The sequence below is a fragment of the Heterodontus francisci genome, chromosome 42 (assembly GCF_036365525.1).
Source record: "Heterodontus francisci isolate sHetFra1 chromosome 42, sHetFra1.hap1, whole genome shotgun sequence".
Classification (NCBI taxonomy): Eukaryota; Metazoa; Chordata; class Chondrichthyes; order Heterodontiformes; family Heterodontidae; genus Heterodontus; species Heterodontus francisci.
In genome coordinates, this window is record NC_090412.1 from 1476326 (window position 1) to 1494482 (window position 18157).

Genomic DNA, 18157 nt, shown 5'->3' on the forward strand with positions numbered 1-18157 from the left:
GGGCAAGAGGTGCAGAGTGTGTGTAAGCACTATTTTACACAGCGATTGATAATGACTTGGAACTCACTACCTACAAGGGTGGTGGAAGGAGAGATAATGAATGACTTCAAAAGGAAATTGGATGGGCAGTTGAGGGAAAAAAAACTTGCAGGGCTATTGGGATAGAGTGGGCTAATGGGACTGATTGGGACTCTAAAGAAAGCCATCATGGACTCGATGGGCCAAATGACCGCCTTCTGTGCTGCAATGAGTCTATGGCTCTATGTTCTCCTTCGAGCAGGGAAGGTTAAGGGGAGATTTAATAGCCATGCTCAAAATTTATGAAGGGTTTGTTACAATAAATAAGGAGAAACTCCAGTGACAGAAGGTTTGGTGACCAGAGGACACAGATTTAAGATGATTGGCAAAAGAATCCGAGGTGTGATGAGCAGAATTTTTTATGTGATGAGTTGTTATGATCTGGAATGCACTGCCTGAGAGAGTGATGGTAGCAGTTTCAATAATAACTTTCAAAAGGGAACTCGATAACTACTTGAAGGGGAAAAAATTTGCAGGGCTTTGGGGAAAGGGCAGAAGAGTGGGAATAATTGGATAGCTCTTTCAGGAGCCAGCACAGGCATGATGGAACAATTGGCATCTTTCTGTGCTGTGTCAATCTATGATTCTACTTTTGTTCAAGTTCGGACAGTGTCTTGGAAGTGATAGGTGATCTTCCTAATCTTGCCTCTCTTGATGGTACTGTCCATGGTTCTGAAGGTGCTGTTGAAGCAAGTTTGGTATATTGCTTCATTCCACAACTTTTGCGAGACGCTGTGTCACATAGTGGCACATCCTCCTCCAGGAAGGATTTGTAATTTTAATATTACATTGGTAAACTCTATGTGGAGACACAATATTCTGAGGTGTCTGCACAGAAGAGTGGTAGAAATAAGTGGTAGAAATATTAAATGCCTAGCAAAGCAGGGTGTGAGACACACAAGATCGGAGAGGTAAGTTGGCTCGTGGTGCAGCGATTGAGGTGCTGTTCTTAAATCCAGCTCAGACTGAAGGGATCATCTCTCATGGTCCTGACTGAAATGAGTTTGAGCATTTTTATTCTATTTTCTAATACACGTGGAAGCTAATCCAGCCCATAATTACTATTTTCTAATATACATGGAAGCGCAGCACAGCATGGTAGCGAATCCAGCCCATAATTACCAGTCTCGGTCAAAGGAGTAGCTGATTCGGAAATGGAAAAATTTTGTTGGTGCAGAGGAGAATGTTTTGATATTGAGGTGAAGGCACATTGAGGTGTAGCAGAAGATTTCTAATGTACTAATCCATGTGGGATAAATATAGGCAGACCCGGGAGTACTTGATGTAGATCTGGTATAGAAATATGCTTTGTTCTTTATCCCCCACTTTGATTAACACACAAAACACTGACATCAGAGGGAGTTGCAAGACAATTAGGCGATTCAAGTCTTTGGGTCAAACCCTATTAGTCCTTCTCACCCTCCTACAAATCTATTATGTGTTTATTCACTCTCAGCTATAATTTTTCTGGCGATTAATGTTAATTAAAGTCTAATATTCATCGAAACAGTAATTTACCGTGGTACTTTGTAAACATGAGTTGCTGGTTGAATGTGGTTTGGACTGTGAAGGGATTAGGTGGAGGTAATTAAGTAGATAGGCATTGTTCTGATAAAATTACTTTACATTCCACTGCATCTGCTGAATAGTTGATTAATTTCAGATTAGAAATTAATTTGAATGCTGCTCATTTAACATTTGAATGTTCTGTTTTGGGATTGAGTGTCTTTGGGATGTACTGCACAGGCGTGTTTAAACAGTAATCTGAACTCTCATCATTGACATTGCAAGGTTGGAGATGGAATCACTTCTTTGGTTAAGAAGGTGAGATGGACAGCAAGGAAATGGTGAATGGATTTGCTTATTTTTAAATGTAGCTACTTCTGTTGTGGACTCCTATAAACTTCAAGACAGGATAGCAAAAGGCCATTGAATCCAGTGTGATCAGACATTTGGCAGCACATGCCCCAAGGTTACAACCCCTGTTCTCCTTCAAGGTATCAGCACGGCTCAGTGTGTAGCACTCTTGCCATTGAGTCAGAAGGTTGTGGGTTCAAGTCCCACTTGTGATTTGAGCACAAAATGCAGGCTGACACTCCCAGTGGGCTACTGAGGGAGTGCTGCATAGTTGTCTTTTGGATGGGACGTCAAATTGAGGTCCTGACTGCCCCCTCAAGTGGAAGTAAAAGATTCCACAGCACTATTTCAAAGAAGAGCAGGGGAATTCTCTGTGGTGTTCAGGCTAATATTTATCCCTCAACCGCCACCACTAAAACAGGTTATCTAGTCATTATCCCATTGCTGTTGTGGCAGCTGACTGTGTACGTTTCCTACAAAACAACAGTGACTGCACTTAATAAGTACTTCATTGATTGTAAAGCACTTTGGGACATCCTCAGGTCATGAAAGGTGCTATATAAATGCAAGACTTTTCTGCTGCACGATGTGTCTTTCTCAACTCCATAGCTGGTGGTAAAACCTTCAGCCATCAAACCCTGCACTTTGAAACTCTCCTAATCTCCTTCACTTTGTTCCCACTGTCTCCAGGTCCAGCCTTCTCAGAATCTACTTCATCAACCATGTCATTGCACACCTCCTCCAACCTTCTTCCAACTCCTAATTGGTGTCAGACTGCCTTTCTGTAGCCCCTAAGGAAGTTACTCTGGCAACAAAGTGCTATAATTGTCAGGAATCTCACTGTGCTGCCACTTCCTCCTAAGCAATCTACTGACAAGGGTAAATAATCAACTGGTAAAACTTTAGACAATGAGACGCTTTAGAGAAATTTCTCCTTGATTCTTGTGGGTAATTGAATGAAAACTCAGGCGGATATTAAATTTTGCTATTGGGTTGAGAAATGTAATTAGCACAATTTGCTTGCTTGGAGTGTAAACCTCAACAAAGATCCATTGTGCTGAATGGCCTGTTGCTGTGTTGTACTTTCTACGTATTCGAAATTCCATCTCTGTTCAGTGCCGTCTTTGAACATGAGAACATAAAAAATAGGAGCAGGAGTAGGCCATTCAGCCGCTCGAGCCTGCTCCGCCATTCAATAAAATCATGGCTGATGTAATTGTGGCCTTAACTCCACTTTCTTGCCCTGCCCCCCATAACCCTTGACTCCCTTGTAGATAAAAAAATCTGTCTAACTCAGCCTTGACTATATTCAATGACCCAGCCTCCACTGCTCTCTGGGGAAGAGAATTCCAAAGATTAACGACCCTCTGAGAGAAGAAATTCTTCCTCATCTCCACCTTAATTGGGAGACCCCTTAATTTGAAACTATGCCCCCCACTTCTACATTTCCCACGAGGAAAACATCCTTTCAGCATCTACCCTATCAAACCCCCTCAGAATCTTATACGTTTCAAAACGATCACCTCTCAAACTTCTAAACTTCATTGAGTATAGGCCCAACCTGCTCAACCTTTTCTCATAAAATCCCTCATCCCAGGAATCAGCCTAGTGAACCTTCTCTGAACTGCTTCCAATGTAAATATGTCCCTCCTTAAATAAGGTGACCAAAACTGTACACAGTACTCTAGGTGTGGTCTCACCAGCGCCCTCTACAATTGTTGCAAGACTTCCATACTTTTATACTCCATTCCCCTTGCAATAAAGGCCAACATTCCATTTGCCTTCCTAATTACTTGCTGTACCTGCATGCTGACTTTTTGTGACACCCAGGTTCCTCTGTACCGCAGCATTCTGCAGTCTCTCTCCATGTAAATAATATTCTGCTTTTCTATTCTTCCTGTCAAAGTGGACAACCTCACATTTTCCCTCATGATACGCCATCTGCCAAATTTAGGCTCACTCACTTAACCTATCTAGATCCTTTGCAGACATTTTGTATTCTCCTCACAACTTGCTTTCCTGCCTAGCTTTGTATCGTCAGCAACTTTGGCTACAATACGGTCACTCCCTTCATCCAAGTCATTAATTCAGATCATAAATAGTTGAGGCCCCAGCACTGATCCTTATGGCATTCCACTAGTTACAATTTGCCATCCTGAAAATGACCAATTTATCCCGACTCTCTGTTTCCTGTTAGTTAGCCGGTCCTCTATCCATGCTAATATATCATCCCCAACACCATGAGCTCTTATCTTGTGTCGTAACCTTTTATGTAGCACCTTATCAAATGTCTTTTGGAAATCCAAATACATTACATCTACTGGTTCCCTTTCATCAACCCTGCTTGCTATGTACTCAAAGAACTCTAATAAATTTTTCAAACACGATTTCCCTTTCATAAGACCATGTTGACTCTGCCTGGCTGTATTTTGATCTTCTAGATGTCCTGCTACTACCTCTTTAATAATGGATTCTAGCATTTTCCCAACACCAGATGTTAGGCTAACTGGCCTATAGTTTATTGCTTTCTGTCTCTCTCCGTTCTTGAACAGTGGTGTTACATTTGTGGTTTTACAATTTGCTGGGACTTTTCCAGAATCTAGGAAATTTTCGAAGATTACAACCAATGCATCCACTATCTCTGCAGCCACTACTTTTAAGACCCTTGGATGCAGACGATCAGGTCCAGGGGATTTATCAACCTTTAGTCCCATTAGTATTCTCATAACTTTTTCTCTAGTGATAGTGATTGTTTTAAGTTACTCTCTTCCTTTTGCCTCCTGATTTTCTACTATTCTTGGGATGCTTTTTGTGTCTTTTGTAAAGACATATACAAAATACTAGTTCAAAACCTCTGCCATTTCCTCGTTTCCTATTGTTAATTCCCCAGTCTCACCCTCAAAGGGACCAATGCTCACTTTAGCTACTCTTTTCCTTTTTATATATTTGTAGAAGCTTTTACTTTTGGTTTTTAAATTTCTTCTAGTTTACTCTCATACACTAATTTCTCCCTCTTTTTTTTAAATCATCCTTTGCTGGTTTCTAAAATTTTCCCAATCTTCTGGCATGCCACTAATCTTCGCAGCATTGTGCGCCTTTTCTTTCAATTTGATACCACTATTAACAACTTCTTCGTCTTTCTTCCTCAATGCTATGTATCTTGTTGAGAGTTATGAAATATCTCCTTAAACATCCGCCACTGCTTCTCCACTGTCTTGCCTTTTAACCTATTTTCCCAGTCCACTTTAGCTGACTCTGTCTGCATACCCAATAAAATGATGAGGTTCTACTTGATGAGGACTTGAGCACATATCTGGGTTGATACTTCAGTGCTACACTAAGGGAAAAGCTAATTTGTTGGAGGTATTTTCTTTTGGATGTTTCAGGGATTCAGACGTATGTAAAGGATTCTTTGGGTCCATTGGAAAATGAGCAGGAAACTCTTCAGAATTTGGGCTAACATTGTTCCTTAAAGAATTATAGAACTTGGTAGTTATGAAAGAGGCCATTCGTCCCATTGTGCCTGTGCCGGCTCTTGGATAGAGTTATCCAATTATTCCTGCTCTTTTCCCATAGCCCAACAAAATTTTTATTTTCAAGAGTAAATCCAATTCCCTTTTAAAAAGTACATATTGCATCTGCTTCTGCCACCCTTTCATAGAAGGCATTTACTGGAGTCACCTAACACTAGTAATGGGATTTTTCTATGCATAATTGGTAGCTATGTTTGTCTACATAACAACAGGCACTACACTTGAAAATAATTAATTATTTGTGAAACCCTTTGAGACATTTCTGATCAATGTGATAAGGTGCTATCTAATGCTGGCCTTTCTCTAACTTATTTACTTACAGTAATTCCTTAACGCCATTAGGATATTTTCCTGTGTTTGTGAGCGGCACTATTTCCCTTGTGTCGGCAGTTTTCCACCAGCTGTGTAAACCTTGCTGCATTTGTTCCTGATTTTTTTTCTTCCCAGTAGAGCTGGTCTTTTATGTTGATTAAAACATTTTATTAAACTGCATCAATCACATTTTAGTTTTAAAGTTTGCATCCTTTAGTTTATAGACAGTTTTCACTTGCCCTTGGATTATCATCCTGAACAAAGCACACTGACTTGACAGATATCATTCCTTCATCATTGAACAAAGAACAAAGAACAAAGATAATTACAGCACAGGAACAGGCCCTTCGGCCCTCCAAGCCTGCGCCGATCCAGATCCTCTCTCTAAACATGTGGCCTATTTTCTAAGCTTCTGTATCTCTTTTCTTCCTGCCCATTCATGTATCTGTCTAGATACATCTTAAAAGACTCCATCGTGCCCGCATCTACCACCTCCGCTGGCAATGCGTTCCAGGTGCCCACCACCCTCTGCGTAAAGAACTTTCCACGCATATCCCCCCCTAAACTTTTCCCCTTTCACTTTGAACTCGTGTCCTCTAGTAATTGAAACCCCCACTCTGGGAAAAAGCTTCTTGCTATCCACCCTGTCTATACCTCTCATGATTTTGTACACCTCAATCAGGTCCCCCCTCAACCTCCGTCTTTCTAATGAAAATAATCCTAATCTACTCAACCTCTCTTCATAGCTAGCGCCCTCCATACCAGGCAACATCCTGGTGAACCTCCTCTGCACCCTCTCCAAAGCATCCACATCCTTTTGATAATGTGGCGACCAGAACTGTACGCAGTATTCCAAATGTGGCCGAACCAAAGTCCTATACAATTGTAACATGACCTGCCAACTCTTGTACTCAATGCCCCGTCCGATGAAGGAAAGCATGCCGTATGCCTTCTTGACCACTCTATTTACCTGCGTTGCCACCTTCAGGGAACAGTGGACCTGAACACCCAAATCTCTCTGGACATCAATTTTCCCCAGGACTTTTCCATTTACTGTATAGTTCACTCTTGAATTGGATCTTCCAAAATGCATCACCTCGCATTTGCCCTGATTGAACTCCATCTGCCATTTCTCTGCCCAACTCTCCAATCTATCTATATTCTGCTGTATTCTCTGACAGTCCCCTTCACTATCTGCTATTCCACCAATCTTAGTGTCGTCTGCAAATTTGCTAATCAGTCCACCTATACTTTCCTCCAAATCATTAATGTATATCACAAACAACAGTGGTCCCAGCACGGATCCCTGTGGAACACCACTGGTCACACGTCTCCATTTTGAGAAACTCCCTTCTACTGCTACTCTCTGTCTCCTGTTGCCCAGCCAGTTCTTTATCCATCTAGCTAGTACACCTTGGACCCCAAGCGCCTTCACTTTCTCCATCAGCCTGCCATGGGGAACCTTATCAAACGCCTTACTGAAGTCCATGTATATGACATCGACAGCCCTTCCGTCATCAATCAACTTTGTCACTTCCTCAAAGAATTCTATTAAGTTGGTAAGACATGACCTTCCCTGCACAAAACCATGTTGCCTATCACTGATGAGCCCATTTTCTTCCAAATGGGAATAGATCCTATCCCTCAGTATCTTCTCCAGCAGCTTCCCTACCACTGACGTCAGGCTCACCGGTCTATAATTACCTGGATTATCCCTGCTACCCTTCTTAAACAAGGTTAAAATCCTGGAACTTCCTAACCGGCAGCACTGTGGATGCACCTTCATCACATGGACTCCAATGGTTCAAGAAGAAAGCCCATCTCCACCTTCTACATGGGCAATATGGGATGGGCCATAAATGCTGACCTTACCAGCAATGTCTACACCCTGAAGAATGATTTTAAAAATGTATATTGTTCTTAAAAATGTGGGCTCTGGACTCTAGGAGGCTGGGACTACCAACAGGCTCCAGTTGCTGGGAGCATATGATCGTCTGAGCTTTGGATACTCGATATTGTAAGGATAACTGATGTGAGCCATGGTGTCCGGCAGTGGTGTAGGCCATCTGGAATGAGCCCTGGATTCTGCCCAAAGAGTGGATCAGTGGTTTTCTCTATATCCGTTTTTGGTAGCACCCTTTCACGATTTACAAATTGACTATTGCTGATTATTTCCAGTCTCCCATTACACAGTCCTCTTTCATTCTACCCAAGCTGGTACCAATAATACCTTCTGAACCTGTTGCTGGGAGCACAGCTTTCTATGGTAAAAGAAAAGGCACTTTGTGATATAAGGCAGATCCTTGCACACCTCATCGGATACACATACTGTTCAGCTTTCAGAAAGTGATGTGCAGTAGTGATGAGGTTGTTCCCTCTTGGTAGGACTTTTGGGCCTATTACAGGGTCTAATGTGAAGAGCAATTGAAGCAGAGTTTGGGAACCTTTGTCACGTTGTACCAGCAGGCCCTGTATTGTTGTCATGTTTGAGTGTCACTGCAGACTACCCTCATATGAAGGGCTCCACAAATCACACTATATCACATTTTATTCAATTATACCCAACCCATCCTGTCTGTGATTCAAATTGACATCCCACTTCTGTTGATCCAACACCTCACCAAACTGCATCCGTTTTTGATGTGCATTTATCTCTCTGCATTAAACTTCCACATCCATAAACTCCAAAATCACATGAGCATGCACAGAAATAAATCCTATGTAGAAAGTGAAGCTGTTATTAATTTTCAGCTACTGTTAATGGGATTGTAATTACAACCCATCAAGTAATGTATGAATGCTACCTCTCACTGTGCACACAGTTAGGTTTTTTTTGTGTGAGGCCACAAGGATTCTGATCAAGACAATTCAATTAAAGAAGATCTTGTCTCAGACGATTCAGAAGGTGATAACTATTGAGCTGGCGTTGATGGGGGATACTTCAGAATACCAACATACACTGTCACCTATTTGTAAAATACTGTCCAAATCTCTTGCTCTGAATGGGTAGGGACCTCAGCCATGCTGATGTGAGGAGATGTGGAGTAGATTAATTGGATGAGGTACAAGAGAGAGTCATTGCTGATGTACTTTGGACATCTTCCATCACTGGCTTCACAGCAGCACTGGCAGAAGCCTGGGCATAGCAGTAGGTGCATTGGCTGTGGAGAGAAATCCTGAGAGAATAGTACAGCTTCCAAAAGGAGAAATGCTCCGAGTGTTCAGATGTTTGGCTTTGTTGTGTGGACAAAACTCTTCTTGGGAAGGGGCAGCTATGACACCAGTGCATTTCCATCAACTAGTTCGTTCTGGGCCGTGGTAATCTGAAGCCATACTGCAGTTAGAATGGAGAGGTACCCAGGGTAATGCTCTTTTTCAGCAAATATAACCCGTGTATGGAAGAAAATCAAAGGTATATCAGCATTTGTAAAAAGGAATATTGGTTAACATTTAGAGTTGACCCTTGGTCAATCTTGAAATCATTTTCGCCATGAGTAGATCTACTATGTTTCATACCAATAAAAGTTCTTCAATTCTATGATCAAATCTCTGCCAGAATTTGCAGAAACATGCTGATTATAATTCATAACTGTTAAAATGTTATACATAGCTATGATATTAGAAACGTCTTTTACATGCGTGAACTTCAAGTAAGCTAGAGCAATATAAATTTACAGCACAGGAAAAGGCCAATTCGCTATTCATATCTGTGCCAGCTCGTCACGAAGACAATCCAAAGCTAATTACATTGACCCATTCACCCGCCATAGCCCTGTATCAATCCCCAGCTAAACCCACTGCCCCACTCTTGCCCCAGCTATGTATCAATTCCAAACTAATCATATTGCCCCGCTCTCTTCCCATAGCCCTGTATCAACCTGCTGCTCTGCTTTGTCCCCCACAAAGTCCTGTATCTTTCTTTGCTTCAAATATTTATTAACTCTTCAGATGCTCGAAACTGAAGTGGTAGGGAATGTGTGAATAGAAAAATGTGGAAAATGGCTAGAAAAATACTAAGCATTTTTGAATACAATTTCAGTTTGTGTGTTTTTCAGAATAATTTAAATACAAATTGAATAAAGAGCTTGAGTTGATTTTTTCCACTAAATGTTTAAGTAGAAGCTGTGATTTTTTTTTCAACTTTAGAATGTGCACCGCAGGGTTGCACCACACCAGTGCTGTCGCACCCCATTCCCCTCCCCCAGTGCTGTCACACCCCATTCCCCTCCCCCAGCGCTGTCACACATCATTCCCCTCCCCCCTTGCTGTCACACCCCATTCCCCTCCCCCAGTGCGGTCACACCCCATTCCCCTCCCCCAGCGCTGTCACACCCCATTCCCCTCCCCCAGTGCGGTCACACCCCATTCCTCTCCCCCCAGTGCTGTCACACCCCATTCCCCTCCCCCAGTGCTGTCACACCCCATTCCCCTCCCCCAGTGCTGTCACACCCCATTCCCCTCCCCCAGCGCTGGCACACCCAATTCCACTCCCCCAGCGCTGTCACACCCCATTCCCCTCCCCCAGCTCTGTCACACCCCATTCCCCTCCCCCAGCGCTGTCATACCCCATTCCCCTCCCCCAGCGCTGTCACACCCTATTCCCTTTCCCCAGTGCTGTCACACACCATTCCCCTCCCACCCCCAGCTCTATCACACCACATCTTCAATTAGTACTGCTAAATATTATAGAAAGAAAGACTTGCATTTCTGCAGCACGTTTTACAATCTCTTGACCTCCCAAAGCACTTCACAGCCAAGTAAGTAGTTTTGGAGTGTAATCACTGTGGTAATGTTGGAAACCTGGCAGCCAATTTGCACACAGCAAGCTCTCACAAACCGCAATGTGATAATGATCAGAGAATCTGTTTTTGTAATGTTGTTTGGTGGATAAATACTGACCAGGACACCAGGGATAACTCCACTACTCTTCTTCAAAATTGCGCCTTTGGATCCTTCACATCCACTTGAGAGGGCAGATGGAGCCAGTATAATGTCTCATTCAAAAGATGACACTTAGGATAATGTTGTACTCCCTCAGTACTGCTGGCCCAGATTTTGTGCTCAAGCCTTGGAGTGGACCTCAAACCCACAATCTTCTGACCCAGAGGCCAGAGGGGTACCCACTGAGCTATGGCTGACACCTGAATTATGTACCTACCTTCAACCAGCTACGTTTTACAAACCATGCTGCTGTGTATCCTTGGCTTTAAAGTCAGTGTTAATTATAAATACTAGTTATCTTGGTGAAGGAATATATTTAAAGTAAACGCCTTTCATTTATGAGTGTGCAAATAATCAGTGCCACTGATTTACAGTTTTCACAGAAAAATGTACAGTTCTGGATTTCAATTCCCAAGGAATAATAATTAATATTCCCAGCATTTGGTGTAAGGATAACAGTAATGTATCAAGTGTAAATCAGTGCTGCTGATACTGCACGGTTTAACACTTCATTATATAATGTCCTCCAACTCACAGACATGCCAGCTCTTGCGAATTGATTCGTCAAATTCAGTCTCTTTCATGATTTTGTGAAAGGGCACTGGAGACTCAGAATTTTTCAGTCCTTTTGCGCATGCGCACCTCCAGGACTGTGGATGCATGTGCACCTAGACTCTGAAGAGTCGACTACAGAGGAAATTGGAAGTGGGTCCTGCCGAGCCACATCGTTTTGTCGATCCTGGAGCCTGCGTGAAGCTGCCTTTCACAGGGATTTCCACCATGTCATCTTATTCATTGTGCCTTTGTGTGACTGCCTGCAACTCTTACTGAAGTTCTGAATGATGCCAGGCAGGTTCAGGCTCACTGGGAGATGGGCTGGTACGCAGACGCTAACTCTCAGACTGAGAGTTGGGTCCTGACCTTCCCCTGTTCAACTCTCAGAATACTGGGCACTAGTTTTGACTTCAGTAGCTTACTAGTGTAGTGTTTTGTTCATTTATTAGATATGTATTGTATTGTTCATTGCTTGGTGCAGCATGCTCTGTGTGCCACTAGTGAGAGTTGAAGGTTCAGTTTACAGCAGCACACCAGAAGGTAGTGCCATGTGCTTCTTTCAGAGATTTATAGGCAGATCTACAAGAGATTTTACAATGGCCATGAGGACAAAATCTGAATTTACTTTATAGCCAGGTATAATTCGCTGTGCTTTGAGTCATAAGTTCCAGGTAATGCAGATAGTCAAATATGAACAGAGTTGGGGTTTATCCACAGCAGGCCTTGTATCTTGTGCAGCTAATGCAGAATAGCCATTTTGTCTTATACACCAATGCAAGGGTAGTTTGGTCTGCTCGAACCTTAGAGAAGAATTTATTGCAGGATTGTAGCACCCCACGAAATGTGCATTTGTTTCTTCCACCTGCCATTATTACTTTTGATGATGTATGTATGATCGTGCCTGCGGAACGCTATCCTGGATCCTTAATCACGCACTATTGCTGCACTGACGATCAAGTTGGCGATGGCTATACCCAATCTCACATTTTGATGTGTATTCTGAGCCCTCATCTGTGTTCCCTTGTTGGCAGACGTGCCTGTGACAATTCGAGGATGTAATGGTGGGCTTTGGAATCACTGATGATAAGAGAAGAAAGGATTTATTTTTCCATTATGAAGGTGAAGAATTGGAAAATATTTTTGAGATGCTTACACCTGTGCAAACCAGCAAAAAAATGCACTAACAACTTATTTCACGCCCAAGAAAAATGCAACATACGAAACAATTATTTTCTGACAAACCAAGCAAGAAGCAAATGAGACAATTGATCGATCTTACAGCGAGTAACAGAGAGCAACAATATCCTTTGACCATCAAACTGAGGGCTCCTCTCCTTTCCCCCATTCTCTCCTTCCCTTGACTACAGGCTTTAAATATCCAAACTCGCCAACACCCGAGTTCTATGCCTTTATGTATTCCATCTGGTGGGAACCATGTCGGGATGGCTCCCTGATGCATTCCTGCCACTGGGGAAATTTCCCAGGGGCAGGCAGGAATGTGGATCGGCTGCCAACACCACTGAGGTGGGCAGCCAATTTACATAATCTAGACCCCAATTGGGGGCAATTTTTCCAGCCTTGCCAGTATTTTGCCACTAGCAGAGTGCCCCGCCCCTGCCCTGCTGTGTATAGAGGCTGCCAGCTTAATGGAGGTGGCTTCCCTTGGCAGTCTGGAGGACCATTGTAGCCAAGGGAGCCATGGGCATCAAAGGCTGCCCTCCCGGCCCCAATGATCTAAGCAGGGGTTTCTCCTCCACTCTGAGTCACCCGCTGTCTTCCCCCCGAAATAATTATTTGTTTTTACACATCTGAGGGTGCCTCCCTATTGAGGTCTCCGACCTGCCCAGCAGCTTCCACCTCTCCCAGTGGGGCTCCCGAGGCTCCAGAGTTGCCAGCTGTCTGATTGGTCCCGCATCATTGGAAGCCTGCTCGCCATCCCTAATAAGATGGCGAGCGTAGATGCGGCCAATTAGGAGCCAACAAGTGCGGGCTCAGAATCCCATTTCATCTCGATGTCAGGGTCCCGAAGCCAGTTGGAAAATTTTGCTCTATATTACACCTGATTACCATCCTCTGCCAGCTGTTCAAACCAGGGGTTGTGGCATTCTCCCTCTATCCACCTGTTACAGCTGTTTCTTTACCTCTGGGATGAATTCCCTTCCAGTTGCAGGTCCCCTCGCCTGAGGATCTGTGCTGCTATTTATTTGCAGAATGTTTTCTTCACTTTTCCTGGGTTACACACCAACTCTGGCCAGTAAAGTAGCTGAATGACCCTGTCTAAACCTCTCTCAGTACAGCAAAAGTAGTTCCTTCTTAAAATAAGACCTTTAAGGAATTTCTCTTTATTTGATGATTCTGTTGATGGAGGCACCCATTCTGGAAAACCCCAAAGTGCCAAATCGAGTTATCTGAAAAGATTGTCTGAACATTTGCTGCAGCAAGCTTGTTTTTCAGAAGAAACAATGGACATTTAGAGTTGAACGATAATTCTGGGATCCTGCATTCAGTGACTAATTTTTTTGGAAGGATCCCATGGCTGATCTCATTCCATGAGCTTGTCAATGTTACTGTGAATATATTTGTCTGAAGAGTTCATCGTTGTGCTTGAAATATCTGAACCTGGATGATCTGTTCAATGTGATTGTCGGCAGCAGTTTCCAAACACACTGACTTGCTGTTTAAGGTGCCAGCAAACAAACATTTATTCCCCTCAGTTTATTGCACCACACTTTATTGAACATAATTACTTGGAAATGATTAATTGTAGTCTGACATTGGGGCGGGGGAAGCAATGCTCATCCTGCCTGTCAGGCAACCCCCCCCTCCCACCTGCCTGGACTGAGGCACACACTATTTTGCCACATGAACATTAAAACTTAAAAAATTGCAAGCGCCTGACTGGAAAGACATTTGCATAATACCAGATAATGTGGAAACAAAGGAAACCAGTCCCTGCCCCAAAACACACAAGACACTCGGTCAAACCAGTCAGTCATGTGACCACCTGCTGGCCAACAAGGGGACTTTTAAACTGGAAAAACAGATTTTGAAGAGACAAAGTCATGTGCTAATGGAGTTAAGATCTCTCCTGGAACTGAAGCAAGAAGACCTCTCTCCTGCCTGCTTCCATCTCATTCCCACGGAACTGAATCTTGTGAAAATACGAGAAATTCAAAGAATGAAAAGTTTCCTACGTGAACATGGTTTTAAGAAGACTACTGGGAGCCAACGAAAAGCAAGACTACTTACAAAAGGACTACAGTGAGCTTGAAGCACTGTAACAAGATATTGCCTCAAACTGTTCCAACTTTTCTTCTCTTTTCTGTCCCTGTTTGCATGTGTATATCGTGTGTGCATGCTAGCGTGGGTGCGTCAATACCCGGAGGCGTGAACCGTATTAGAGTTTAAGTTTTAAGGTTTAATAAAATTTCACTTTTCTTCTTTAAACCTAAGAAAGCCTGTGTGAATTGGTTTTTTTGTCTTATAATTGGAGATCTGTGAACAAGGATTTACAAAGGGGGAGCTCAAAACACAGTGTGCTTAAAAAATTAAACCCTGTTACAATAAGACCCCGAGACACCAGTTGTAACACTACCATACTCAGTCTCAGTATTCAGTAACTGCTGCACTGATATATGTTTTAATTAGTGAAGTGACTTGTTTGGCAGTGATTGTTTTCAGAAAGGATTAAAGGAAGGTGCTTGTCCTGCACCAGGAGTTTAGGGGCAGTGTCCTGACACTGTTCCCCCACCCCGCTCCCCCAGGAGTGTGTTTCCCCATTATATCCCTATTGAGGCTGCTCTCCATCAGGCACCAGACCATCCTGACTCAGTGGGCCACTGGTGTTGTGACAGGGAGAACCAGGTGCCTTATGTTTCTAATCAGCAGTAAGAGAATTGCCAATTCGCTGCACTGTAAAGGCAACTTTTGACAGACTTGGCAGTGATGGAGGTTTGAACTAGGCCTTTTCAACCTTGGTGTTCCATGTCTTCAAATTTGTCAATCGCTTTCTTTTTTTGTGCAAAAGCAGAAAGTGTCATAAATAAACAACAGGTCTAATAGCACCTCTCTAATTGAAAAGAAATAACATTTTTTGTTGAGCCAGTTTGAAGACAATTGATCCTGTTGTGGGATGACCTTAAGAGTGGACACCTTAAGAAGTAAGTGAAGGTCATTGGAGGAAGTAATGTCATGTCTCACTTGACCAGGAAGTTGTGGGTGGAGCTGACAGAGTGAGATGTGTACTTTAAAGTGTAATAAAAACCCATGTTTACTTTGGATATTACATGTTGTCCTGTGAGTCTTACAATAGTTCATATATTAAAGGAACAAGTAATATTACATGGTGGCAATGTTTGGGATATATTTTTTCTGAAGACCACCAAAAATTACATCATGGCATAGTTTGATTTTTTTCTGAAGAATGCACTAAGAAAGAACAAAGAACAGCAGGTTGCTTACCTGGAGGGGCTGAAGATCTTGAAGAGCAGCTGGCGGGCGATCGCACAACAGTGCAGTGAGCTAGGCTACAGACAGGACCCTGGAAGGTGTTGAAACTCTGAGTACAGTCGACAATTTGCCAGGAGATCGGAGCTTTCAACTAATGAGGCAGTGGGTTGAAAAATTTGAAAAGCAGTAGCTGAAGACATTACTTTTTTAGTTTTCCTTTTTTTTTTACTTTGCAGACGGGGCCTAAGCCAAAAAGAGAGGGAAGAACTCAACAACGTCATTGGAGGTCCAGCACAAAGCAAAAGGATGGTTATGGCAGCTGCAGTCCTCTTTAAAAAAAAAAATCTCACTCTCAGTTTAAATAATAACTAGCTCACAGTTTAAAAAACGAACCAGCTTGCGTAAACAAAAAGCTGCTCCCTGGATTTAAAAAAACAGCTTCCATTTTAATTTTTTTTTCTGAGGAACTCATGTTTTAGAATTGAGGAGATGGATTCATTTAAGACAGAAGAGATTCCATGGATCTGTTTTTAAAAACAAATCAAACTTCAAGTGTCTTTAAAATCCTTCCATTGACCTTTGAAAAAAAAACACATCCATGGAATCTCTTCAGTCTTAAATGGATCCATCTCCTCAATTCTAAAACGAGTTCCTCAAAAAAATTTTCAAAATGGAAGCACTTTCATAACACAGCTGTTTTTTTAAACCCAAGAAACAGCTTTTTGCCTGAAACAGCTGTTCCAGAAGATATCCCAGTGACCCATCTACATATACTCGGACACCAGACTGTATGCCATTTGGAACACAACATATTATCCTTTTTCTTCAAGAATTAACAAACATATGGCCAAAGTATTTTTCTTTGCCTTTTTGTAAAGTGAATCTCTGCAGAGAAAGCTTTTTTTAAAATCTAACCTGAGTGTGTGTGTGTGTGTGCATGTGTAGGGTATCTAGAAGGGAATATCTATTTACATTCATATTTCAAACTGTGTGTTAATGCTTTGACCATATCGGTAACTGGGTAAACATTTAAATATATGTTGTGACCTGTGGAGAAGTGGAACTAGAAAAAGACAGTGCACTCCTCCCACCTCCGTCGTAACAGTGTAAACAGAGAATTGCTCTCTCTCTTGAAAAAAAATTATAGTCTCACTGTTCAAGTGCAGGCCTGCAGAAAACTTATCTGTCTAAACAAGAAAAAAAGTGTGCTTGTTAGAAAGAAAACCTGTAAAAAGTTCGATATTTATAAAAAAGCAGGATCATTAAAGACAATGGCTTTCAGATATCTAGTTATAGGTTGCAAGGCATTGCATGTAGTGTCTGAATTCAAACTGTTTCGACAGTGAATGGAACTGTGTTTCCTGGATCAAGAATTGAGTGAACCAGAGAAACAAATTACCGAAATTAAGATTGCAATTGGCAACAAGGGCCTGCAAAGGATCAATACGTCAGGATTGTCAGCTGAGGATCAGAAGGACTCTGGCAAGCTGTGGACATTCCTGATGCAACAGCTCAGGATGAAGGTAAATTTCCAAGTACATAGGCTTGAACTTATGATCTACTGGCAAAGGCAAGATGTGTCCATTGACCAGTTTGTTGCAAGGTGCTGAGACAAAACTCAAGAATGCGATTTCGCACATATTGAAGGGATTATAGAGCTAGTAATTGCGTCTACCCCAATTGAGGCCTTTCAAAAAGACCTGCTAGTAAAGAAGAAAGGGCACACTATGGATGCACTGTTCGATGATGGAAGGCAATTTGAAGCCATCATTTTTTTAAAAATTCTTTCATGGGATGTGAGCATCACTGGCAAGGCCACCATCCCTAATTGCCCTTGAGAACTGAGTGGCTTGCTAGGCCATTTCAGAGGGCAGTTAAGAGTCAACTATATTGCTGTGGGTCTCAAGTCACATGTAGGCCAGACGGGGTAAGGATGGCAGATTTCCTTCCCTAAAGGACCTCAGTGAACCAGATGAGTTTTTACGATAATTAGACCATTACTGAGACTAGATTCCAATTCCAGATTTTTAAAAATTAATTAATTGAACTTATTAATTAATGGAATTTAAATTCTGCCATGGTGGGATTTGAACCTGTGCCCAGAGGGCATTAGCCTGGGCTTCTGGATTACTAGTCCAGTGACATTGCTACTATGCCACTGTCTCCCCATAACACGTTGGGCGCCAATAGTTACAAGCATTGGGGGTGGTAACAACAACTGGTATTGTAACCAAGGCTCAGAAGTCTGCTAAGCCTTGTGGCAAATGTGGCCTGACTCGCCCAATTCGCAGTTGTCTGACGTACCAGGATCAGTGCGAAGCTTGTGGCATGTGAGGACACTGGGCAAGGCAGTACGGACAGCATGGCTCAGATACTGCACACAAGAATGATGGCAGATCACAGGCAAAAAGAACATCTGCAAAAAAGGATGG